Below are 26,919 nucleotides of genomic sequence, written 5' to 3'. Positions count from 1 at the left end.
TCAAGCTTCGTCAGACTTACCTTTAGAATGTGGATGTTATATATTCTCTCGTAGAAAAGCACAAAATGACAAAATGCAATAGCAGACAACGCAACGGAAGCCTAACAAGTATGGCAATGCTTTTAACACACTCTGTCGGATTTCTCACCACATAGGAAGGCAGTAGATTTGAAAGAACGAAATATGGCCCTTTTACAAGGCTTGACCCTACAACTTAGGCACGTGTATAGGTGAATACATTTCGTTCATTGCGTTCTTGAAATATATCATAATTATGTGTTGTTGTGACGAAGCATAGATTCTGTATTCTAAACCGAGAACTTTTGAAAAATATTCATAGAATTCAGACATTGGGGAAGAAGCCAGAAGACATTTAGGGCAGTCACCCAGGAGGCAGATTCCACATTTGTTGTTTACCTAAACTTGTTTTAATAATTGCAAAAAATTTGGAAATGTATTGCCGCAATTTGTCCTCTTGAATTCAAACTTTATCTTCATATTGCGATCATTTCTACGTTTTTAAACACCACTCAAAGTTATTCGTCTACAAATGTCATTCAATGCCATCGCTACTCACAGCTCGGAACATACCACTTAGTCGAGCAGCTCGTCTCCTTTCTCCCAAGTGTTACGAACTCAAACTTTGCAAATATTTCTTAACACTACGATTTTGTCGGAAATCACCTAAAAGTAATCGAGCTGCTTTTCTCTGGATTTTCTTTCCAGTTCTCAAATTTGCAACCGTTGAAATTATGATTTCCTTCTAGGAACCTTATTTTTATATGTATTTCTTGTTTATTTATTATTATTATTATTATTATTATTATTATTATTATTATTTGTTGTAGTAGTATTCGCAAAGCGGATTTTCCTGCAGTCTAATGAGTAGTCGATGAGGGCAGGGGGTAAGGAATGAAATAAGTGTAAAGAAAGGCGCAAGAAATATTATGCTCCAGTAGGGACGCGCTACATAAAATGTTTGCGGAGGACTGTACCATGCACGGCCAAACATGTTTCTTCTTTTTTGGTTACAAATTTCCAAAAACTTTAAGCCATTCCTGAGTAAAGAAAAGAACGGGATATTTTTTGATACAGAGGCGGCGGGGTGAGGGGGTATACGCTCAACATCTTCAGCCTAGGGGTGCATACAGTCCGTTGCAATTTACTTACGAGTTATTAACTGGCATAATTTGTAACCTGTTTTATTTATCCATGATATTTTCATTCAAGAACTTGGAGTCTTTATCACCAATGTTGTTGGGAATTACATTTGCGATCATTTGGCTAGTTCTACTTGTAGAGAATTCTCAAGGAGTACTAAATGAAGCTTAGGTACCGGATTTCTGGTTCATCAACTATTATTAAATCATCCTCGGGGTGAGAGACTGGAACAGTTCGTTGTTCATCTATCGAATGTGAAATTTGAACTCAGCGCGAGTGGCTACTTCTTGGTTAATCGTTCTCTAATGCTTGCTATATTTGGAGCGACATTGACATATTTGGTTATTCTTCTGCAATTTATTGTGTCTGGCTACTGAAACTAATATAAATTAAGTTGTGCAGCGACCAAGGACAAGTCTGGCTTCTTCAATGTGTGTTCATTAACTATCCTCCTATATCAGATAGACTGAATCATTCAATACCTGTGAAGTACTGTTATCAAACATCGTATTATTGACATAAATATGCCTTAGATCTTGTAACCATCCAAAAATGTGTGTAACAGAATAGTGTATGGAAGAAAATGTGTTAGGGAAGTGTAACCTAGCTACCGTGCAGGCTTTGATGTAAAGTATGAATACAGTTCGGTCCAAAAAAATCCCCACCTACAAATTTTACTTAATGCATGTAAAAACAACAACGAAGAGGCTATATTTCATTGGTTTACTAAACTTTTTAGTTTAAGAGTTAAATTAAGTTGTACAGAACATATTACATCAAAATAAACTTACATTCATATTTTGTGTATCCACATCGTGCCTTTATAAAGGCCTGAACTCGATGTGTCATTGACTCAACAAGTTTTTCACATGTACCAGGTGGAATTTATTGGTACCAGACTTGAACAGTTTTCTCAATTAACTTTACTCTACTTGTACAACAATATTTACTTCGTTTTTGAGACAAAATTTCCCACAGATTCTCAATAGGGTTCATATCAGGAGAATTTGAGGCCCACCATCACCGCTCTACACCCAGATCTGCGCAACACTCCTGGACAACCCTGGCACGGTGACAACTAACATTATCATCTTGGAAAATGAAAGGCCCAAGATTTTCTCCACTGAAATTATCCCTTGCTGTATTTAATACCTCATTTTTAATGATAACCCAGTATTTTAACCCTGTAATTGAACCAGGGCAAACCTTAATTCTTCCCACACTTTTAGCAGTAATTGCTCCCCACAGCATTAAACTTTCACTGAACTTCTTTGTTTCGACTACACAATCTTTCTTTAATTCCTCTCCTGGCTCCATCCACAGTTTCAAACCACTGTATCGCCATACACATTAAATTTCTTCTCATCCGAAAAAATCACCCTCTTCCAGTCATCGGATGTCCAGTGTTGATACATCGACATACCTTTTTCTTTCTTGAACATGCTTTTGTGTTTGGAGGGCTTTCTGTGCAGGTTTTTTTCTTCTTCAGGTTGAGTTCAGAACGGCGTCTTAGCACTGTTTGATGGGTAGTTGTGGTCCCAAACTCCTGCTGAATCTTAAAATCAATCTGCCTTGAACTCAGTTTTCTGTATTACTTTGCCATCATTTTCATTGCCCTGCACAAACTGGGAGCGGAGATTTTCTTGCGACAACATTTGTACCTCAAACTTGACTTACCAGTTTCAGATTGTTTCTTAAATATATTTCCCACAGTTTTGTGGCCAATTGATAATTTCCTAGCAACTTCATTCGAGAATCCTTCTGCTTTGAGTCCCAAAACCATCCTTTGCGTCTTTGGAGAAAGGTCTTTTCTCTTTCCTATAACTTGTGAAACCAAATCTACCTCTGCTTGGAAAGACTTTAGCGCAAAGTTTATTTCTAAATCTCTGAATAGACTATGGGTTCATAGGAGGATCGAAACAGTGATTTTACACTCCGACTCCTGCTTGACCAACCTTAATGGAAATCTACTAGCCTTAATGAAATCAATTTCTAAAATTTTGTTTGCATATGTACCTTTTTCGATAGGAGGATTAATAAGGGACCTATCATTAAGGATAGTTTTACAGGCTAAGTCCGATGGGACGTAGCCCAAAAGGTGTTGCATGTGGGGCAGACATCTTATCTTCTATATAAATAAAATCGGAACGACCGTGTGTCCATACATTGAATATTTTGCTGAAATCTTCATACAATTAAACGTTTCAGCTTTGGCGTCTGTTTGTATTTCTTATAAGTAGAAAACTACTGGATATATTTCTAACAAACTTCATATTTAGAATCTACCTATCCTTGGGTAGGTTTTAGGGCCAAATTTATTCCTAAATCCCTGAGCTGACTAGGGGTTTATAGAATGATCGAAACAGTGATTTTACACTCCCACAAATTATAACTTTCTTAAGATAATTAAGTTTATCAAAATACTGTATATAACAAACATTTAAGTATATGTTATTTCCATGAGTTTATGCCGTATTCGTATTCATCGTACGACTCAGAATAACGGAGATGCTTTGGAAGAACCAGATTTGCAGCCGAACTCCCGTGGAATACTTAGTGCATGTCACTTCATGGTGGGTGAACGGGAAGAACTAAAGAGCCATTTTACTTTTTTTTTCGATAGAACAGATAATAAGGGAGGTTATCATTAACGATGGGTTTCATGGCTCTTCAGCCACAGCACCAGTCCAATGGTCAGAAAAACGACAATATGTAACCGAAAATTTCGCACAACTTTTGATCAGAATCATAAGATATAAACTTCACGGTTTGGATCCGTATTGAATTGAGACCACAATAATAATTCATAAATTTATGTCGTATGGTCACCTTTTTCATTACTATATTATGCAATACTATTGAATTACATTTTTTTGCTAGGGGCTTTACGTCGCACCGACACAGATAGATCTTATGGTGACGATGGGATAGGAAAGGTCTAGGAGTTGGAAGGAAGCGGCCGTGGCCTTAATTAAGGTACATCCCCAGCATTTGCCTGGTGTGAAAATGGGAAACCACGGAAAACCATATTCAGGGCTGCCGATAGTGGGATTCGAACCTACTATCTCCCGGATGCAAGCTGACAGCCGCGCGCCTCTACGCGCACAGCCAACTCGCCCGGTAATTACATTACTAAACCAGAGACTAGTTTCGACCATGGCTGGCCATCCTCAGCCTTAATGTAATACATCTGTATATATAAAATAAGAGTTTTGTCTGTACATTGCTCAAAATTTGAAAAGAATGTATCGGTCATGTCCACAGTAACAAGGACATGCACTTTTTACATTTCCGTAATGTCTGTCTGTCTGTCTGTCTGTCTGTCTGTCTGTCTGTCTGTCTGTCTGTCTGTCTGTCTGTCTGTCTGTCTGTCTGTCTGTCTGTCTGTCTGTCTGTCTGTCTGTCTGTCTGTCTGTCTGTCTGTCTGTCTGTCTGTCTGTCTGTCTGTCTGTCTGTCTGTCTGTACACCCATAACGAGAAAAAGGCTGAAGAGAAATTAATGAAAATCGGTATGTTAAGTCGGAGGATGAACCACTACAATGTAGGCTATAAATCATTTCATGCACGCTGAGTGAAGTGGTAGTTTAGGGGAAGGCCAAAATTTAATACTCAAATATTTATATTATTAGAGGCCCTATCGATACATACTATATAACTAAAATTATATAGAATTAAATTTCCGATCATTTATGCCTTATACATTTTTACCGTACCGGCAATGATAACACAGATATTCATGACTTTGTATTTTTGTTGCTAAGCCGAGCCACGAGAAAATGGGTTAACAGAATTTAATGAAAATCGGTATATAGAGTCGGGGAATAACAAATTACAGTCTAAGCTATAAACAATTTTATTCATCCTGGATGAAATTGTAGTTTAGCGGAAAGCGCCTAAAATTTATTTTTTAAATACCTGTGTTACTGGTACTATCGAAAAGTACTACATAACAAACTTTATAGAGAATACAATTTACGATCATTTATGTTTTATTCAGTTTTACCGTACGACTATGATAAGAGTGGTATTTGAGAGTCGGAAGAAAAACAAATATGAAGACCTACAATATCGAACATTGATCAACAATAATATTACATTGATCATTGTTTGTTGTGATCTTCTTTGTCTCTTATTCTGCCACTCAACTCCGATAGATGGGATTACTGCTGCGTAGCTATTACAACAGCCTGACTGAATATTGGCGGAAAATTGCTGGGGAGTTTAGCATGCCATTCCTCTGGTTCATATGTTTTCTGATACTGCTGGTACGTAACACACTGGTTCATCATAGTATTCCAGCTATTCGATTCCTACTCTGACATGATGTTTTGAATGAGCAGTGTGCACACTTAGGCGTAAGGCAGAGGCTCACTTAGTAGTAGTATGGCCTGGTCTAGAATTACACTTTAGGCCTATTCCAAATTATAACCACCACAACTCACTAAATAACTCAAAATTCAACCCTACAAATATCCATTTCTGAAGAAAACCTTCTTCCTATTCACTTTTATTAAGTTCTACATTCGTTTCATTCCAAATTAGCAGTGAAGAGGGGGTTTCTCCTCTGCCTTGAAGGAAAAGTTTGCCTCCAAGTCAGATGGATTTTTCCGCCGCCAACGTAATGAATTGAGATGTTCCGACTCATTGGGTACTCCTAGGAAACAGATTAGTAAAAGGGCATTGCTTTGCCCTGGGACTATCCACTAGTTGAACTCCCTCCCATGCCGAGATAAAGATGAAGAGTGTTCACGGATTACGGCTGTTTGCGGCCTGGTCATTCCAGCTCTGGAACTTTGGACTGTTAGATCGGCAGCGTAGTACTGTTCGTTAAAAGTGGGAAAATGTGTGCTTCTTTCATTTGATCGAGTATTTCATATGAAAGCATTGCTTTTAATCACGCCATTCCTACTGAAGTCATTGTAATGACCTATGATCATTTCAGATGGGAAAACCACTAAGGCAGTCTTACTGAGGATGTAAAAAGGTGGTGAAGAGTCAGTGTCTGCCATTATAATGAAAATTCCCCAACCTGACTGTGACTGATGGTAGGCAAGCGGACCTACCATTACAACGAAAATTCCCTAACGCAGTCTTCATATGAGAAAAGACGTTTAGTGACTTCCCCGTCGCGTTCCTAGGATAACGTTAAGAGCTATGCAATTTAATACAATATTGCTCACAACGTGCACATTACCTAACCTAGAATTCTGTATGCAATGTAGAATTCCGTAGCGGGTACATCAGCTAGTCTAATTAAACAAATGTAATAACACATAATTGACATGGAAACTAATGTATGAACATATAATTAACATTAAAATCTGGGATGAACTAAGTGTAAAATCTGAAAAATAAATTAGGCTGTAAATTCTTAGCATCTGGATTATGCTCATCATCCATACTGTTTTCTGTATTGATATTCATAGAACTGTTAGTTCCATCACTGCTAATCATTACCATTCCAAATGCAAAACTGGAACTGGTAAATGTTGATTCTGTGGTCAGATCATCAATCACCAAAGGTACTTGAGTGGGGTTAGCAGTATGCAAGCCACTGGATGCCACTGTAAATAACCACCAGCTGACGCAGAATTGTTAGATGGTGTTTCCACATCGAAATAAAATGAAATGTTTCCGTAGTGCTTGTTAGAATCATGCTGAAATGCTGTTGGACATTGTCAGGACAGCACATGAAGACATGGTTAAAACTGACACATTTTTAATTTGTGGCTGGTATAAATTCGCAATGCATTGAGGTGTCCCTGTAGTTAACCTTAATAAATTATAGATAAAATTAATGAATAGAAGGAGAAAGACGTTTGGTAACTTCCCCGTTAACTCAAATGGCATAGGTTATTTGAGGCTTACCTCTCGTTGCAGCATGTAGTGCGTGGTGTATTATTGTGTACCAAACTTCTCATTTCTACGTAAATACTACATCCTACATCTACTCTAATATGTCATATTCATACCTTGATCTACCTCTACCGTTCTTACCGCCTACACTTCCCTCAAAAACTAACTGAACAAGACCTGGGTGTCTTAAGATGTGTCCTCTTATTCTGGTCGAATTTAGCCAAATTGATCTCCTCTCACCTTTTTTATTCAGTATCTCTTCATTTGTTATTCTATCTATCCATCTCACCTTCAGGATTATTCTGTAACACCACATTTCAAAAGCTTCTTTTCTCTTTCTTTCTGAGCTAGTTATTGTCCATGTTTCACTTCCATACAGTGCCACGCTCCAGACGAAAGTCTTCAAAAACGTCTTCCTAATTCCTGATATCAATGTTCAAAGTGAATAAATTTCTTTCCTTGAGAAAGACAGACATTCCTTGCTTGTGCTAGTCTGCAATTTATGTCCTCCTGACTTCTACCATCGTTAGTTATTTTACTACCCAAATAACAATATTCATCTACTTCATTTAACATTTCATTTCCTAACCTAATATTTTCTTCATCACCAGACTTTATTCGACTGCACTCCATTACTTTCGTTTCGGATTTATTTATTTATTTATTTATTTATTTATTTATTTATTTATTTATTTATTTATTTATTTATTTATTTATTTATTTATTTAATTTATTTTCATCATGTACTTCTTCTCCAGACTGTGTCCGTACCTTTCCGATTCTCTACAGACTCTGGTAAAATAACAATATCATCGGCATATCTCAGAGTTTCGATTCCCTCTACTTGGATTGTGATTCCTTTAATTTTCAAATTCCTCTTTGATTTTCTTTATCGTCTGTTCTATATAAATATTGAAAAGGAAAGGAGACAAACTGCAGCCTTGCCTCACTCCTTTCTGGATTGCTGGTGCTTTTTCATAGCCTTTGATTCTTATCACTGATCCCATTCAGAATCTCAAATATCTTGGTCCAATCAACATTATCTTGCATTCTTATATAGCGAAAATGTCGTTAGTTTGGAGTTGTGGATTACGGCAAACCTTGAAAATGAAAATGAAAACCTACAACCTGTTTTCCAGTCATTGACCAGGTCAGGGATTGTATGAATGAATCATATATAGGCTATTAGTAAGATGGGGTCGCCACTCCCAAAGTGATTTATTGATGACTGATAAATGCTATGAAATGATAATGGAGAGTGTTGTTGGAATGAATGATGACAGGGAAAACCGGAGTACCCGGAGAGAAACCTGTCCCGCCTCCGCTTTGTCCAGCACAAATCTCACATGGAGTGAGCGGGATTTGAACCACGGTATCCAGCGGTGAGAAGCCGACGCGCTGTCGTCTGAGCCACGTAGGCCTACTATGGCAACCCTTATCGGATGATAATATAATTTGAAAAAAGGACGGTCATACGAGGATAATAGTGACTTTTACGACAGTTATGGTATACTATGTATGTATTCAGTGCCTCCTTCCCCACACAGGGGTTTAGATTACAGCAGTACGATTAGAAAAAAGAAGAATTTAAATTGTCGGCGGTATCCTATGAGGGACTAGTAACTTATGGCTGCCATACGAAAGGAGTGCAGTCATACAACAGTTATTCGCATGTGATAAATGGTAATTGTCTCAGAAGCGTAAAGTAATGCATATTCATCATCCTTCCAAGGTTCCAATAACGAGTTTTGATCACCTTAGCTGACGAACCACGTGCAGCTAATAACGGCATCTCAAGACATATTCTGTCTAATTTGATGAAGCTGCAGTTCGAAGAACTGGACTCCGTCGCCTCGAACATACGGTAGTTGACATTGCCAACCTCGACATTCAAGATAGTTGTAGACCTTCCATCACTTTTAGTTTTGTAGCAACGGCGGCGGTGATGGTGGTAGTCATTATTGTTATAGAACTACAACTGGACAAATATTCTCTCTCTCGTAGCGTTTTCCCAAAAAATGGGGTCCGTTATTTGGCTACATTTCCGCTGTTTGGTCCTGTCTAGGACGTATCGACGGTAGGGACGTTTCTCTATACTAAAATATTAATGAAAGTATCGACGTGGCGATATTATCAAAAAATATCGATATATCTCGATATCCATTTTTTTCAAAACACAAGGATTCGAAATTATATTGAATTACCGGTACGTTAAATTTGAGATTATGTCAGTTATAAGAGGAACAAAATAATTAAGTTTAAGGGGAGTCAGGACTCAAATTTTGAACCTCTACAATTTACCACGCTTAAAAACTAAATTTAAAATACAAGATATCAAAATATGGAGTTGATTAGTTAATTGTTTGCAAATTTATTGACAAATAATTGTTATTCTTATAGTATGTTGCATTGAAAATTCTCCTTGTGGCACAGTTTTCATTGTTTGTGCTATAATTTGGCAGACTTGTCAAAATACTAATATATATCAGAACAACATCGGGTTTTACAGTCAGGTAAAAAGTACTGAGGATTATTTTTCAATTTTTCATTATACCTTCAATAGGTAAAAACCTAGATGCGTACTATTTCAGGAATAAATATAAGAAGGTAATACTCAACTGAAAATAAAGTTCGGAACTATTTTTAATTGCTGTACAAATTTAAACATTGTCTGAAACTTTCATCCTTATAAGAATTGTGTCCTAATGAACTTTATATGCATGGCAAAGAGCTGGAAAAGTTTTAATGTAGATAACAGTAATTGAAAATGTCAATAAATTTTCTTGCTTTAAAACTTCCCTGGACTGTAAATTACTCCCTCGATGTTGCGCTATGGGGGAGGGGTTCGCTCGAATTGTCATTAACACAGACAGAAATGACTTAATGAAAGATACAACAGGTGTCTCTATATCGTGCGAACTTCATGTTCTCACAGCACTACGGACTTGAGCCCGGAATGAGGTTAGTAATTATTAACAGGGACATTATAATTACTAGAGAGAATAAGATACCGCTAAAATATTTGGATTACTGCTCTGTCGTTGTTTTTGGATCCTTCTATTCTATTTATTCTATTATACTCTATTCGTGTACCACACGGCATCTTGAAAGGTTTTGCTCCTAGATAACCAGCAAAGGCGATCATAAAGGCGGTGAACGTGAAGAAATACGTCAGTGAACAGCAGGAAGAGATTCCTACGGCCTGGAATGAGTGTATACGTGCAGTTTAGTAATACAACAAGCATACCATGTTAAACAGTAAGAAAAATATTGAACGCATATACGAGGTTTATTCAATGTTAAATAACTGTATAAAGACTTTTTTATTAGTAAGACTGTTAGTGTAAAATGGCCCTTCATCGGCTGTATCTAATAAACAAATAAATAATTTATCCACCCATATAGACTAACGCGACTGAGACCTGGACATTGACAGGTGGGGCGAAGAGTAGAATTCAGGCCAATGAAATTAAATATTTCAGATGTTTGATAGGAAAGAGAGATTGAGAAACGAAGATGTAAAAACGGAGATCTGAATGAAAAACCTAATTGAAAGGAGAAAACTAAGATGGTTTGGACATGTAAAGAGGATTGATGAGGAAAGAATACAAAAAGAGATGATGGAGATGCAGTTCGAGAGAAAGAGTGCTGATTTCACTATTTTAGATTCACGTTCTATTGACATCTACATTTGACTTGATAAATTAAACACTTTGGATTCCCATGTAAAATTCACTATAGAATTAGAAACTAACTAACTTAACTACTTAGATTTAACAGTAACTAGAACTGAGAACCATGGATACCTAGAAAAAGGCGTATCGATTGAATAAGGAAGACTGAAAGAAGAAGAAACGTGGACTGGGGCAAATGATAGCAGAGGATGATGATGATGATGATGATGATGATCGTGATGGTGATGGTGATGATGATCATGATTATGATGATGATGGTTGTGATGATGATGGTGATCATGATTGTGGTAATGATGGTGATGATGATTGTGATCATGATTATTATGATGATGGTGATGATGATGATGGTGGTGGTGAGTGTGATGATGATGGTGATGATGATGATCGTGATGATGATGATGATGATGATGATGATGATGATGATGAACTATTCTAGACATATTCACGCCTTAAATGTTAATTTGTCTCCGCGAATATTTTAATGTTTAGAAGATTTCTTTGCAGACAAGGTAGAGATCCCCCATACAGCGAAACACGTAAAATTAAGCAATTTCCTCAATTCTGCCGAAAGTTGAAGGCTAAAGAGCCCTGAAAGGTTTGAAATTATCAGTTTAGGATAATTCCACCGAACTTAAAGAATACATTTCGAAAATCACTTCCGGCCTAAATGCATTTTCGGAAAACTGCCTAAAGTCGCTTTTTCCTTTACTTCTTTTTTATTCAAATCCTATCCAAGTTAACTCATTTACGTAATTATTTCTGTTATGTGTTCCTTACTTCAATATCCTCAGGCACTTGGCAATTTTTTGAAAAATTTCCTCACCGACTGTAGTTATAACAGCTTAAATGAAACAATGCACTGACTCACATTAGCGCTCGTACTGATAGAAAAAGGCAAACTGCTAATATAATCGACCAGATAACGATGATTAAGAAAAGGATGGTAATTTTTAGGAAAATATTAAGAATATACTCTCTAGGAAATGAATTCCTACAGGAAGTAGATGAATATTGTTGCTTGGGTAATCAAATAACTAACAATTAAAGAAGTAAGGAAGACATAAAATGCAGACTAGCACAAGCAAAGAAGGTTTTTTTTTTTTTTAAGAAAAGAAATTTGCTCATTTCGAACATTGATGAGTAGGAATTAGAAAGAAGTTTTTGAAGCATGGCAATGTACGGAAGTGAAACATTGACTATAACTAGCTCAGAAAGAAAGAGGATAGAAGCTTTTGAAATATGGTGTTACAAAGAAATGCTGAAGGTGAGATGGGTCCATCGAATCACGAAAGAAGAGATACTGAATCGAATTGGTGAGAGGAGATCGATTTGTATAAATTTGACCATAAGAAGAGATAGAACGATAAGACACATCTTAAAATACCCACGACTTGTGCAGTTGGTTTCTGAGGGAAGTGTAGGCAGTAAGAACGCTAGGGGTAGAGCAAGGTATGAATATGACAGGCAGATTAGAGCAGATATAGAATGTGGTAGTTACATAGAAATGAACAGGTTAGCACAGGATAGGGTGGCGTGGAGAGCTGCATGAAACCAATGTATCGACTGATGACTCAAGCAAAAACAACATATTCTGGTACTTTATTATATTTCATTTACCTGAAATTCGTAGCTCATATCCCAAGGATTTTATCAATATTGAGTTGTTTGCCTGAAGGATTTTGAAGACATTTTCACGACTTAAATGATAATTTGTCTCCGCCGATTTTTGTGGCCTCTTGCAAGGGGAAGGGGATACCGTGGATGTATACTATCGCCCGCACCTCCGAACTTGGGAGGCATCCTTTTAACAACTCAAGGCTGGCGTATTTCAGCACCTTCGACTCGGGTACGAACCTACCAAGTTGCACTCTTCCGTCTTCACCACTCATTAAAAGATGGCCCACGAAAGGAGGTTATAAAAACAACGGAAGAAAAGAGAAACCAGAATCAATTACGAAAAAGTCAAGGAAGTCAACTCACTGTATGTCTGTGAACGAATATTCGACCTCCATTTGGTCATGTTACGAATTTCTTAACCTTGGAGGAGGTCGTGTGATTTTCGTGAAGTTGAATATGGTGTGCAGCAAGTGTCAGGTTCAGCGTGCGTGAGTGTGCGCGCAATGAGCCGTCAACGTATCCGACTGAGAAAGAGAAACCGACTTCCCACGTACTGGTAAACTTGGCCTACATCAGTATGTTGTGACTGTGGGCAAATACGTAACTCGGCGATGCGAGCAACACCAGGAAATACACACACAGAAATAAGAAAAAGACATTCTGAATTAATATATTTTAATACAATGATTAGAAACCAGATTTTCATGCTCTGATACGTTAGAATCTAATCACCCAGAATTGACAAAATATTCCATTATCACAATAATAATGACAAGGCAGTCACATACAACTTATACATTTCCAAAAAAGGATTATGAAGAAATATTTTCGGGCATGGGGGGATATTAAATATTAAAATTTGAGTATTTCTATAAAATAATGTTGGGTGAATATTTTAATATTAGAAACACTGAATTAAAACTTTCAAAATAACACAGTTATTTAATTAAGACATATTTGTATTCATGTTGATGATTATAATAGAATACGTCTCATGGGTTTTTTAGCCAGCTCATTGATGATATTTTCTGCCGTCACATGTTTTTCTTTGTGTGTATACAAAAGAGGTTACACATTAAAACTTTTCCTGTGCAGTCATATTCTGCAAATAACCTGTTAAAAATTTCAGGGTTGCAAAAGAGCGATCTGGTATGGCAGTGGTTACTAGTAAGACACCAAACAGATTCAGTACTCGATGTATTGTTGGAAAAAAATCAGTCACAAAATGTTAAGTGCTAAATGAAGTCCAATGGTTCAGGATGATTGATTCTAGGAGAAAAACTTATATTTATTAATGGAAGCATGCAAACATTGTTGGCAAATACGTAGTTCAATTTGAAAGGAAAACAATGAGCTAATTACTATCTTCATTTACATGGTTGCCTCAATTAATCATATGTTCTAAACTTCAAAATTCCAGGGGGCCGGTCTGGTTTTATCCCCCAATCCGCCCTCTATGTACGCCCCTGATTTTCAGGGTCTTAACACTATTACTTGCAGGAGATTAACCGGTACAATGACTTAATGCCAGCTCAACATTGTACATACAACACTAGCACATACAGATTCACACACAATATAAATACCTACTTAAAATACTTTAAAACTACGATTTAATTGCACCAATCCTCAGACTTCCCTCTGTGTGTCAGGGCTGTATAATGCGTCCATGGAACACTATCCCGAGTTGTAGTAAGAGGCGACTTAAAGGTGGGCTGTACCTTAACTGAAAAAGTGCACATGCACAAAAGTAAAATGTACAGAAGTGACAAACGATTGAATAAATATTGACTGAGTGAAGCTGTCAAAGAGGCGTTTTGTCAATGCATATAACTAGTAAAGGTTCTTTTATTCACATAATACAGATTTCAGATTCAATTCCCAAAGGGCAAAAAGGTCTAATTTTCTTTTCTCAAGATGTACCGTTTTCCAAGTGAATTGAAATTTCTTAGAAATTAAACACACATGTTTTATCCCTTTGTTTTTTATTTTTTTTCTAATGTATCTCTTCAATCAACCTCTGTGGCATTTATAAATCATTAAATTACAAAATGATCCAAAACAATGCACATAAATCGTTTTGAAGAACAAAATCAGTAATACTGTTCATTAACTCCTACAAGATATCATACTTTTCAATATATTGTAAGTTTTGCCGGTTGTTCACATCCAAAATACTGTACCAATTTCGTCATGTCGTTGATCCTTTTAATATTAATGGGAAGTTCTCAATTATAGGCTTGAAAATCGAATAGGGTCGGTAAAGCGGGACGAAGTCTAGTCTGCTTCGTCAAATTGTTTCTGACATTTCTGGGAGGCTGGAGTTCCACTTAGACACTGTTAGAACTCCGAATGATTAAAATCTTTTTAAAAAGATCTGGAAAGCTATGATTCTTCCAAAAGAAGTTATTAATAGCACTGATTTTTTCTCGCGGATCTACGCGTCTACATTTTAGCTACAGAAGTATGAGAAATCATGCATTTCAAAATGTGCCCTTTTCCATGTGACCGATTCAATTATAATCATACTTAAATGATTGCTAATATGCATATATTTCAAGAGTTCTAATTACAGTTTTATGATTATGACATTAAACTAAAATAGTCTTCTGTCAGTCATGTTAGTCTTGTGTCAGATGTGGTGAAAATATTTTTTTAAAATTTGCTTTACGTCGCACCGACACAGACAGGTCTTATAGCGAGATGGGATAGGAAAGACCTAGGAGTGGTACGCTGTAAATATTAGAGACACTCACGACACCCGAAATGAGCCACCGAGTCACCCACAAGAGAAGAGTTCATTGGAATGGCAAATACAGATGTCACGGAGTTGCGCAGTACTTGGCAAAGAATACTGCAATTATTCCCACCTTGTGGTCTGTCTTCACCTACTAGAATCTTCACAAAATGTGTGGTTCCTGTCACGTACTCTGCGACAACTGAATGCCCCACATTCCTGGCAATGACATGACGTGTCCACCCAGAGCCCACATCGTTAGGCATTTATAGTTTAGAATTCAAACTCACTGAAGCGAGTAACAAGTATACTGCAGCACGGACAACAGTTTTCTTATGAGATTTGCATAAGCATTAGAGGCCCATCCTATTATAACCCCTGAAAGTTATGTTAGCCTCATTACATTACGTAATGGCAGGCTAGACGGCTCTTACTACTAGGCAAACTGGTTTGCATTTTAATCTGTTAAGACTATGTTACACGACGAGACTAGATTGAGCAACTATTCGCCTTATTATCCTATTTGGCTTACAAAACTCGCTAGTAAGACCGAAACTAGAATATGCTTTTGTTATATGAATTTCTTCAGATACTATGTACATCAAATTAGTTGATAGAGTACTAAAACAGTTCTTAAAATATATGTTATGGAAATTGTCACACGTGTACCAAAATTTCAGTCCTACTCCACAATGTTTCAGCACTATCGAACAAAGAAGTTAAAAGTGAATGATATTATTTTTGTATTTAATTTGTTTGAAAACTGTCTACCATTGGAGAGAGTCACATTGGACTCGGTAGACTCTTCAAATTTATGCATGTTTTTTACAATGTACAAATTTTCATTTATGTGGGTGATGGACTAAAATTTGGCACGATTTCTTTAGCACCACTGTGAGCATTTCCTCTCGTAAATATTGTGGTAATCCAAATTTCTTCCGAAACGATTCAAAGAATTTCGGAATAACATCGCGAGTCCCTATTAGAAGTTGTATTACTTCTAGATGTTTCCGATGATATATTTCCTTGAAATATCCAGTTTTTGGCTCTTATATGTAACTGAATAGTAAAATTAATGACGAAGAGTTACTTGGAAGTGCAGCATTTTACATTCCTCGAAGGGCTGAAAGCTTCTACTGTTTATTTTACATTAAGAAGTGCCCCACAAAAACCCATTATAATTCTCTTCTTAATAAAACCCTGAAATTTTATGATAAATTAAATACATATAACGTGGGTTTTCTTTTCTATGAATCAAATCACCTTTGCATTGGCATGTGATACTTTTCTATAAACTATATACTGTTGAAGATTATCTCCGTTTTGTGTACATGCCTGATTTCATTCATCTGGTTTTTCTTTTCTTTCTTTACATTCTACTGTCAAGTTTTTCTTCTTCTGTTTCAATACACAGTTTTAATGTGAATAACACTTCTTATGAGACAAATTAGGGCTCCCCATACTACGAAAAAAGTACAGTTTCGTCGCTCGGAAGGCCCAACTACTCAAGGTAATGGCAGAAATTACTTAACATCTGATAGCTCGAGGCAGATAACTTGAGGGGAAGGTATCAAACTTCATTAATTTTCTATAAAATTATAACTTAAGGTTTTAAATGTAGATGTTCAGCTATTCCGAGGGCCCTGTTCAAATCCATGCTGGTAAACATGTAAATTAATGGAACAAAGAGTGTTTACCCTCTGTTGATTCCCATTCAACTTGGTATTGGGTGAATAAAATTTACTAAACCTCTAAATTCTTCACACTCTTTCAACATTTAATACTTCTCGTTTAGTCACCCCTCTGTAGTACAGGCTTAGTCTCCGAAAATTCGTACCATAAGCCCTTTTAGGGTTTTCATAATTTTTTCTAAAGGGGGTGCATGTGTTTCGCCTCCTAGACTTTGTTCATGATCGATTGTGTTAAACATTTTATTTTTACTTCAAGGCCATTTACAATGATCACTCATTGCCCCCGTTCAATTTTTTTAATTATTGATAGACGAGTGTGTAAAAGTTTGTTGAGCAGAGGTGACTGCAAACTCAGTATTTGAAGTTTATCAGGCATAATTTTGTAAGAAGCTTGTGCCTCTTAGTGGCTGGATTACAGTAACCTTTTGGAGCCCAGTCTCCTAGAATGTAAATGAGTGGAATAAGTATGCTCTTGTAAAAGTGTTGCTCATTCCTTGTAGAGTATCGTGTCGAAACTGTTCTGTACAGTAGTTTGTATCTGATTTTTGGACTTACAGTTCACTGTGGTTATCAGACCTGACTAGCTCATTTTTATTCCATTTAACTGTTATTTGTTGTTTGTTCAGATTTTCTACCTACCAAATTTAAAATTTTAAAAAAGGAAAGAAATAAAATTTCTAGATTTAGTGCTTTAACTTACGCTCTGGTCATTGCTTTGTCCGTCCATTCACACAGGCACCTTCTTACACCTCTCTCTGTTCCACGATATTCCCGTAACAAAAACTATTATTTATTAGAAATCGTAAGCACTAGAAATTTTAATTATAGGTTGTCGGCAACCAAATTAACTGGAATATGTCTTCGGGCTGGGGGTCTATCTGGCAAGAGCGTCATCAAATTGGCGTAGGCAAGTTGGCGTGGACAGAAAACCGACAGTGTGGTAACCAAGCAACCAGTGTTTGTCATCTTCTTCTTCCTTGCGTTATTAGCGTGTGCCAGGACACTGCCTTCTATATACAGTAGGTGCAAATGGCGCCGTGTTTTAAACGAGTTTCCACTGTCTTTGACTGCTGATTCGTCTTGGTCACAGCAAAGCCCCTTACACGTGGTAACGTCATTAAAGGCAGCAGAATTTTTTCTTAGAATATGTATCTTGCTAATATTCATCATCATTCATCACTGAGGGGCTGAAAAATACTTTCAGGTATTCTGCCTTATGGCAGGTCTTGTGATAGGATAAACATCTTCCACTTTGCCTGCCCATAGCCAGGTTTTTCATCTCCGAAGATTTATTTCCTCTAATGTCCAGCATTTGATACTTTTCCTTCCTCAAAAAATGTCAAATCCAGTTCATTTTCCCCTTCTAATTATTTGCAACATAGTTCGTTCTTCTCCAACTCTTCATTCTTTGTTCTATTCTCCTCTAGTGCTTCCAATCTTCCTGCATCCTTCTTCCGTACTGGCCAAGTCTCTGCTCCGTACAGCCAAATGATCCAGATATAACACTTGGCAAATCTTTGCTTAGTGTCCCACAAAGAAACTTCCGTTTTCAATTGAAACCTTTTCTTGCCATAACAATTGTTTTCTTAATTCCGGGTGTGCAGTACATACTTCCGAAATATTTAAAGTTTTTGACTTGACAAAAAATTGTGTACTAAGTCAGCGAGCATTCTTCTGGACGTAGATAGGTGGGACTAACTTGTGACATGACTTGGGAATGTTGTGTGCTGGATCACCTGTCACATCACGATGGTACATATTTCCTTCGATTTATTGGAACTCTTTCTCTCCCCTGTGGATGGAGTCAAAGGATGAATTATGTGTACATCCTGCATGTCGTAAGAGGCTACTAAGCGGGGAACAACCAAAGAATCTCTAGGCTCTCTCTCTCTGTCTCCCTCTCGTGCTCTAAGCCGAAAATCGTACCTATGATACTAGGCTTTTCCGTCTATATTTCCTTCCTGCTTTCTTAATGGCCTAGTTGTACTTACAATTAATTTATTTATTTAGCGTATGGCTTTACAGGTTCAATACATACAGTAACACAAGATTTTGTAAAACAAACTGTATGTCCGCGTTGTTTATGTACCTATTTGTCTCTGGAAACGCACAAGCAGAAGAACAAGTTTTAGAAGAGGCAGGAACATGATACAGGCCAACAAGTGTCTACTGGATGATACTGAAGCAGGTATAACTACAGTGGGAGACAAGCTATACTCCATCTTCGTTGACTTCTCTAAAGCTTTTGACTCTATTAGCCGAAAAATTATAATGGAGAAACTAGACAGATTAATGTGAAGGAATATAAGTCTCAAACGACTAATTCAGAACATACTGGACTTAATACTGCATAGAAATTATCGACGGAAATGCGAAGTCCAATCCAATTAAACAAACCACAGCTGTACTACAAGGGGATCCACTAAGACCATTACTATTTATAATTGCTACGACCGATATTATAGGAATATTCCCTGAAAAAAAATGCAGACGATATCGTGATTGCCTCGATGTCTAGCGAAAAACTGTAAGAGACACTTGATGCGTTGGTGAAATGGACAGAATAGAATAAACTTCAATTAAGCGAGGAAACGACAGTATCAATGGCATTTAGGAAAGGAGATTCATATACATGGGAGACCTCCAACGAATGTATCGAACTTCAAGTATTTCGGAGTCACACTACAAACTAGAGGTAATGTTTTCTCTACCCACATCAATGACAGGACAAATGCAGCAATCAGAGCCATCAACGACATACAGAATTTGAATAAGTTGTCTATCAAAACAGCCCTGAAATTATTTGTCCTCAGAGTCTCACCCGTGATCACCTGTGGTTTAGAAATTGTACGGCAGCATCTGAAAATGAAGCAGTTCGAGCAACTAAAAAAGTGAAAGCTACTTTTCTGAAAAAAGTTCTGAAAATGTGTCTCGAAGTATACGCCTTTAAGGCTTTTGTATGAGTTAGCTCGTGAACCTTTGTAAGTAAAGGATCTCCGTTATCACCTATTGCTATCAACTACACCAACATATCTACAGTTCATAGAGAAATTAAGAGTGTAGAAGAGAGAAACATGGAGCGAATTTTACTCGACGGACGCAATGATTTACAAAGACTGGCAAGGAGCAGGATATCAGCTCAAACACTTGATTACACGCTTTGCAATACATGGATTTCATTATAAGTTGTGTAAAACTAAGAAATTCCATCAACCAGACACGGACTGTGTATGTGAACGTTGTGCTAAGAGCTGTGAACGTTATCATGCTATCATTTGTACTTGTCGGCGCAAATCGCTAACAGCCTTCTGCAAAGATGACTAATGTTGTGTTATTAATGTAAATTCTTTTGGCGATTGGCTGCAATAAAATATATGATATTAAAATCCCTGATGTCGCCACTGAACTTTCATTTTGGACACTCGGTTATAATATGTTTGATGGTCTGCTTAGAGGCGCCACAATCATAGTTAGGTATAGGAATTATTTTCCATTTGTAGTGGCTATCTGCGAAGTTACCATGGCCCAATCGTATCCTTCTAAGCGTAGACCAGGTTTTATACGAGTAAGCTCAGATCAATGTGTCAGACACGAGCCAATTTGTGACAGTGTTGACTCAGGCGTAGTATCTGGTATTCCCCGCCATTCTGCCTGCCCTGGGATTCGAGCCCGTGATCCCTTCTTCAAAACCCAGCATGATAACCATTTAGCCATGGAACTAGGCAGTAAATTGTGAAGACGACAGTAGATTCTATTTCTCACTCTACAGAAGTTTTACCTTAGTTATATGCCTTGGCTTATTGTCATTAGTGGTTGTTAAGTGTTTGGTAAGGCGATACTCCTGCGGGTGGCGGGTGAAAGGGTGCTGTGTGGGAAATGTTACTCGCGCCTTTTTTCAGAATTCGTGCTGGCAGTATCTACTGGTCATTTCTTGTGAAATAAGACAGCAAAAATACGAGTTTATTAGTTTTGTATGGCCGTGGAAGAGCATCTTTCCTAGGTCCATGGATGTGAGAAACTGAGGATCTGAAATACACACATTTCAATCACAGCCAGCGCCCTTCTTTATCACTCTCTGCACCCAGTTCTTATTGGTGGATATCGAGACCTTAGGCGATTCATATGGACATGAGCGAGATCGCCATGTATTGGTAACGGGGGATTACTCATCACTTTCTTGAACTGCCAGAGGAGAGCGTTTTTACATGGGGAGGTATGGCTAAGGATAGATAGATAGACATGATTTATTTTAACTGGCAAAGTTAGGGACACGTGTCCCTGTCTTACACTTAACCAGTGAAATACATAATTAACATAAAAATATATAACATACTGAATAAATGAAAAAAGAGAATGAAACAAATTACTACGGTACTATGCTATCCTGCTGTACATAAAAATAACTATTATAATACACAATATAAATTAACATTTTGCTTCCTGCGAAGAAATCAACATACAACAAAGAACGAATTACAATTTCAATAATAATAATAATAATAATAATAATAATAATAATAATAATAATATAGATAAACCTACTAATATTTACAATTAATTTGTCCAATTCCAGAAGTATATCACATTGACGAAAATGTTCAGTTTTCATGAGTTTACTGTGGGTGAAAAACATTGCAAAATGGGGATAGGGATAAGGATAACTATGCAGGAAAACCACAGCTGAGTACTTTCTAACACTACTGATGAATAATAATAATAATAATAATAATAATAATAATACTAATAATAATAATAATAATAATAATAATCAATAATGATAATAAGAAGAGGAAGAAGAAGAAGAAGAAGAAGGACCATGGGGAGAAGAAGAAGAAGAATAAGAATGACCATTTGAAGAAGAAGAAGAAGAAGAAGAAGAAGAAGAAGAAGACTGTCACATACGAGCTCGTTTCATAGAGATATTTTGAACACATACTTTTAAATCTTCTGTGGTTTGATATCCCTCTGACCTCCTGCGGAAGGAAGTTCCATTCACGGCTGGCCACAACAGTGAAGGAATTGTTGTAGGTTGAGGATTTATGCTTAGGAATAGCGAGCAATGTCGAGCTCAGCGCTCTGGTGTTTTTATCATGGTGTTCAGAAAGGCTATGAAATCGTTCATACAGGTAAGATGGGGATTGTAAGGTAAGGATTCGGTGCAATGAAGTCAGGGTATGCAGCTTGCGTCTGTCTTCAAGGCGTAGCCATCCGAGGTCGACGTAAGACTGGGTAACATGATCTGAAAATTTCAGATTACATATAAATCTTACACAGGCATTCTGTGCACGTTGTAGTTTATCTCGAAGCTCGGTTTTCACATCTTTGTAAACTACGTCACAATAATCGAATATTGGAAGAACGAGGGTTTCAACTAGTTTCTTCTTTAAACTGAACGGAAAAGTAAATTTGAAATTGTTTAATGTGTGCAACGTAGCAAAAACTCGTCTACTCACAGATATTATCTGATCCGTCCACAAGGGGTGCTGGTCAATGGTTACTCCGAGATTTTTTACGCTCTTGCAAAAGGGCAAAACTTGATTTTGAAGTTGTACGTCGGGGATGGACATGCGGAAATTGTCGGAAATAAGTCTTGGGTGGGCAATTACTATAGTTTGGGACTTTTTTGGGTTCAAAATAAGTCCATGCTGGTAAGACCATTTACTTATGGCCTCTAGATCCATGTTAATTTTCTCGATTGCTGTCAAAACGTCTGTTGGTTTTGCATGGATGTACAATTGTACGTCGTCAGCATAGATGTGACGTTTACAATGTGTCAGCTGTTTAGCTAGGTCGTTGATATAGACAGAAAATAGCAAAGGAGCAATGATGAGACTCATCGTGGTGTTGAGTTGCATATCAACCAAACAGGAGCATAGTACTCGGCAGTCGTAAACAAGAGTCCCAAAGTTGTCCATCGCAGTAAAGTTGCCGTTAAATCCCAAGTTGTATCACATAATTTTTGGATTACTTTGTTGCGAATTCTTACTTTGGATTTGATGTTATGAATGTGTTGTCTAAAGGAGAGTATTCTGTCGTTTTTGCCGGTTTCGGCTCTGTCTGGTTGTTATGCACTGAAACATAGACATCCAACCAATACCAAGTTGCTATTCAGATAGACTTATATCGACAGATTGCCATCTCGGAACCTAGTGTCCAACTCTAATATTTACATTCACCACGTGGTTAACCTATTTCGTTCAACGTGTATGGTGTTCGGTACGGTTTGCGCTCTTTTCCATTTTTCTTCAGTAATTTGTGTTTTTCATATTAGTTGTTATATATCTATTATAGTACAGCATAGCGTAGTTTACAGTTTAACACAGCGTAAGTTAATAAAGTACAGGCTTAGTAGTTCCGTGCATAAAAATAGCTGTAGTTTTATTTACGATCGTGTATTGGTTAGTCTACTTCGTTCATGCGTGTTTAACATGTCTCCGTGTAGTTCGGAAAAGACAAGGGACAAGAAAGTGACTCTGAGATCAGTGGAATGAACCCTTTGCAGGCCATAACCTCCTTCCTGTGCCAGCCATTATCTGTGAGTGATGTGTAGACCTCGGATTTTTAGGTGGCAATAGGTTAGAATGCAAAGTAATTTCATTTGTAAGAAGTGCCATGCAACCCGCTGTACCATAATGTAGCAAGAGTAGCATAAATTAGAGGAGTTACATAGGCCGTACCCCTAAAATCCATGCAAATCTCATAGCATAACCGCTGTACGGGGTAGTATATACTTGCTGTTCGTTTAAGTAAATTTGCATTTTAACCTATCAGAACCAAAAAGTCCGAACTCTAGTGATATGTTATTTCCTCATTCTCTTTTATTCTTAACAGTGTGTTGTTAGTAAGTATAATTTTAGGGGCAAAAGTACTCTATAGGTCGACGCCCCGAACAATTAGCATTTAAAAAGAAAAAAATATAGATTTTGTGAATTTTTCAATCCCGATTGAATAGTTCTTCTGAGTAGGTATTATATTTTAAGACGGTGGTTTACCGCGGTCGTATTGCATCAGCTGTTCTCGCGGCAGTAGCGCGCTGGCATTTGTTTTGCGTAACGTCAATTTAGAAGTAAAGCCGTGCGGAGTATATGGAAACTATCATATTTTACCAATTGATTTCCAATGTACATCTGCAATTCTTTATTAGCCATCTTGCTGTATAGATGGATGCAATGTATTTCTGCTCTGTTCGGATTTATTCTTGCTCACGATCTTAGGTTTAACCTTAAAGTACCCTGCACGTGACCTCCGAGTGGTGCTAACTGAGCAATAACAAACAGGCCACCAGACATATTTCTCTCCTGGTCAAGATACACAATTAAAACAATTATCATCACTAAAGCCCGGATTTTCATGCGGTAATAGGTTAGATTGCAAACTAATTTGGTTAGTAGGAAATGTCAGCCACCCACTCTTCCATAATGTAGAAAGATTAACATAAATTATAGGGGTTCTGATGGGCCGTACCCCTAATGTTTATGCAAACCCTATAGCATAATGGTTGTGAAGGTGGACTATACTTGCTTCTCGCTTCAGTAAGTTTGCATTCAAACCTATTAATGCATAAAATTCCGGGCTCTAATCATCACCAGTAGAAATCAAGAGTAGTGATTCATCCCGGGCAAGATTTATACATATTGAATCACACACCTAGTTCAATTTTATCACCTTATGTCGCTGATGCTCGCTTAGCACCATCCGGGGGACACGTGCAGGGCAATCAATAGGTACAATCCTGCGGATGCGACCATGGACCATGTCATCCTGCGTTGCCCTCTTCATGCCTACTCCGGAAGCCCCAGCGACCTGTTTCATCTTTCAGAAAGTGCTGTAGAGTGGCTGAATCACTTGGACCTGGACTTATGAATTTGCAGTTATAATCACCATATGATTAAATAAATAAATAAACACACCTAGTTTTTAAAATATATTTTTTATTACAAAAACACGAGAAATTTCAAACGTAGGTTTCTGCAGTCATCTTCGCTTGTGCTACAAAAGTAGAATCGAAAACACTTTGTTCTCTTCACGTGGTCATCACGTTGATTTTAGAAGCTATATGGAAACAGTGATCACCAAAACCACTAAAATGCTGATCAAGAGGTTGTGGAATAATTTTTCTTTAAAATTTCTAATGTTTTCCTACAAGAATAATCTAATCTTTATCTCTGAGAGATGGAATGTGCTTGCGGAAAACTCGCTGCCCTCGACATTAATCTCAACAGAAATAAATTCAGTTCATGTTATTGAGCTTTACTAAAGTGTAAGTGAACTACATCGTAAAGTGACATGTGTGGTTGGAGAGAGAAATTCCTCGGTAAAATAAGGGGCTGGTCGAGGTGCGCTTCGGAATAGCAAAAAGGCTTTTAATGTAGTCATTTGCATTGTCAGTGAGTGGACATTCTGGTTTGGTTATCGGATAGACATTTCTGGGTGGAGCTCTAGGAATGTGCTCGCTAGGGAGGAAGAACAGCACTTCTTAGTGTTCGTAACATCTTACGTCACTCATCAGTGGTACAAACATATCCAACATTGAGAATTAAATATTCTGAGATGAAATTTCATTCTGATTGGCGTCACGATTCTCAGACAAAATGTTGATATGAAGCTCTTCACCTAACGCAAAAGAGATGTTGCAAAATGAATTTATCTGCTACACGAAAAAGCATCATTATAATATAATAACGTTTGCGTGTTTCTGTGGTAGTTGGTAGTGAGGTGCGTTGTTTGAATATGAAGAGGAGACTGTTAGGAAGAAACAATAATTCCCAGTCCCCGAGCTAAAATAATTAATCAGGTGCGATTAAAATCCCCGACACGTCCGGGATTCGAAACCGGGACCCTCCGAATCGAAGGCCTCAGTGCTGACCATTCAGATGAGGAGTCAGACCATGCACATCGAACTCATTTTAACTGTGCATGAAAGCCACACTTATCATCATTACGGACAAAATCTAAAATATCTTCCTCCATCATGCGTAGAAACGTGTAGGAAGACAGCTGTCAACGTTGAACACAAGGCATGGAACTATGATAATCATATTGTAACATGAAAATCGAATTTGCTGTCGTCTTCATACGTTACTGCCTACTTCCGTGGCTAAATTGTTAAGATGCTGGCCTTTGTAGAGGGGATCCGGAGCTCGAATTCCACTGTCGGTAGCGCTCTACATGGTTTTCCGTGGATTCCTATTTTCACACCAGTATTACGCTGGGGAGGAACCTTAATTAAGGCCACGGTCGCTTCCTTCCCACTCCTAGCCCTTTCCTATCCCATCGTTGCCATAAGACCTATCCATATCGGAGAGATGTAAAGCGCATTGTTGCATCTTTTAAACAATTACGTTTCATTTTTCTTTGTTTGGTGAGCACTGCTTGCTTTCCTTGTTGTATGCTTCAATAATTGAATGTTAATTTACCGAGCGAGGTGGCCGTGTGGTCAGCGTCGCGCAGCTGTGAGCTTGAATTCGGGAGGTAGTGGCTTGAAAACTCACCGTCGGCAGCCCTGAAGGTGGGTTTCCCTGGTTTCCTATTTTCACCTTTCTTTCTTTCTTTCTTTCTTTCTTTCTTTCTTTCTTTCTTTCTTTCTCAGTCAGTTTACCCTCCAGGATTGTTTTTTCCCTCGGACTTAGCGAGGGATCCCACGTCTATATCCAGAAGGATAGTGTCCTAGAGCGTGAGACTTTTGAGTCTGGGATACAACTGGGGAGGAGGACCAGTACCTAGCCCAGGCGGGCTTAGTTGCTATGCTGAACAGGGGCCTTCTGGGGGGAGGGATGGGAAGATTGAAAGGGATAGACAAGGAATATGGAAGGAAGAGGCCGTGGCCTCAAGTTAGGTACCACCCCGGCATTTGCCTGGAGAAGTGAGAAACCACGGACAACCCTTTTCAGGATGGGTGAGGTGGGAATCGAACCCCCCTCAACTCCGTTCACCTCCCGAGGCTGAGTGAACCCGGTTCCAGCCCTCGTACCACTTTTCAAATTTCGTGGCAGAGCCGGGAATCGAAACCGGGGTGGCAGCTTATCATGCTAACCACTGCACCAGTAACTAAATGTTAATATACCGACCGAGCTTGCCATACGGTCAGGATCGCGCAGCTGTGAGCTTGCATTCGGGAGATGGCGAGTTGGAATCCCACCGTCGACAGCCCTGAATATGGTTT

This window comes from Anabrus simplex, chromosome 10, assembly GCF_040414725.1.
Source record: "Anabrus simplex isolate iqAnaSimp1 chromosome 10, ASM4041472v1, whole genome shotgun sequence".
NCBI lineage: Eukaryota > Metazoa > Arthropoda > Insecta > Orthoptera > Tettigoniidae > Anabrus > Anabrus simplex.
Note: the sequence above shows the minus strand (reverse complement) of the source record.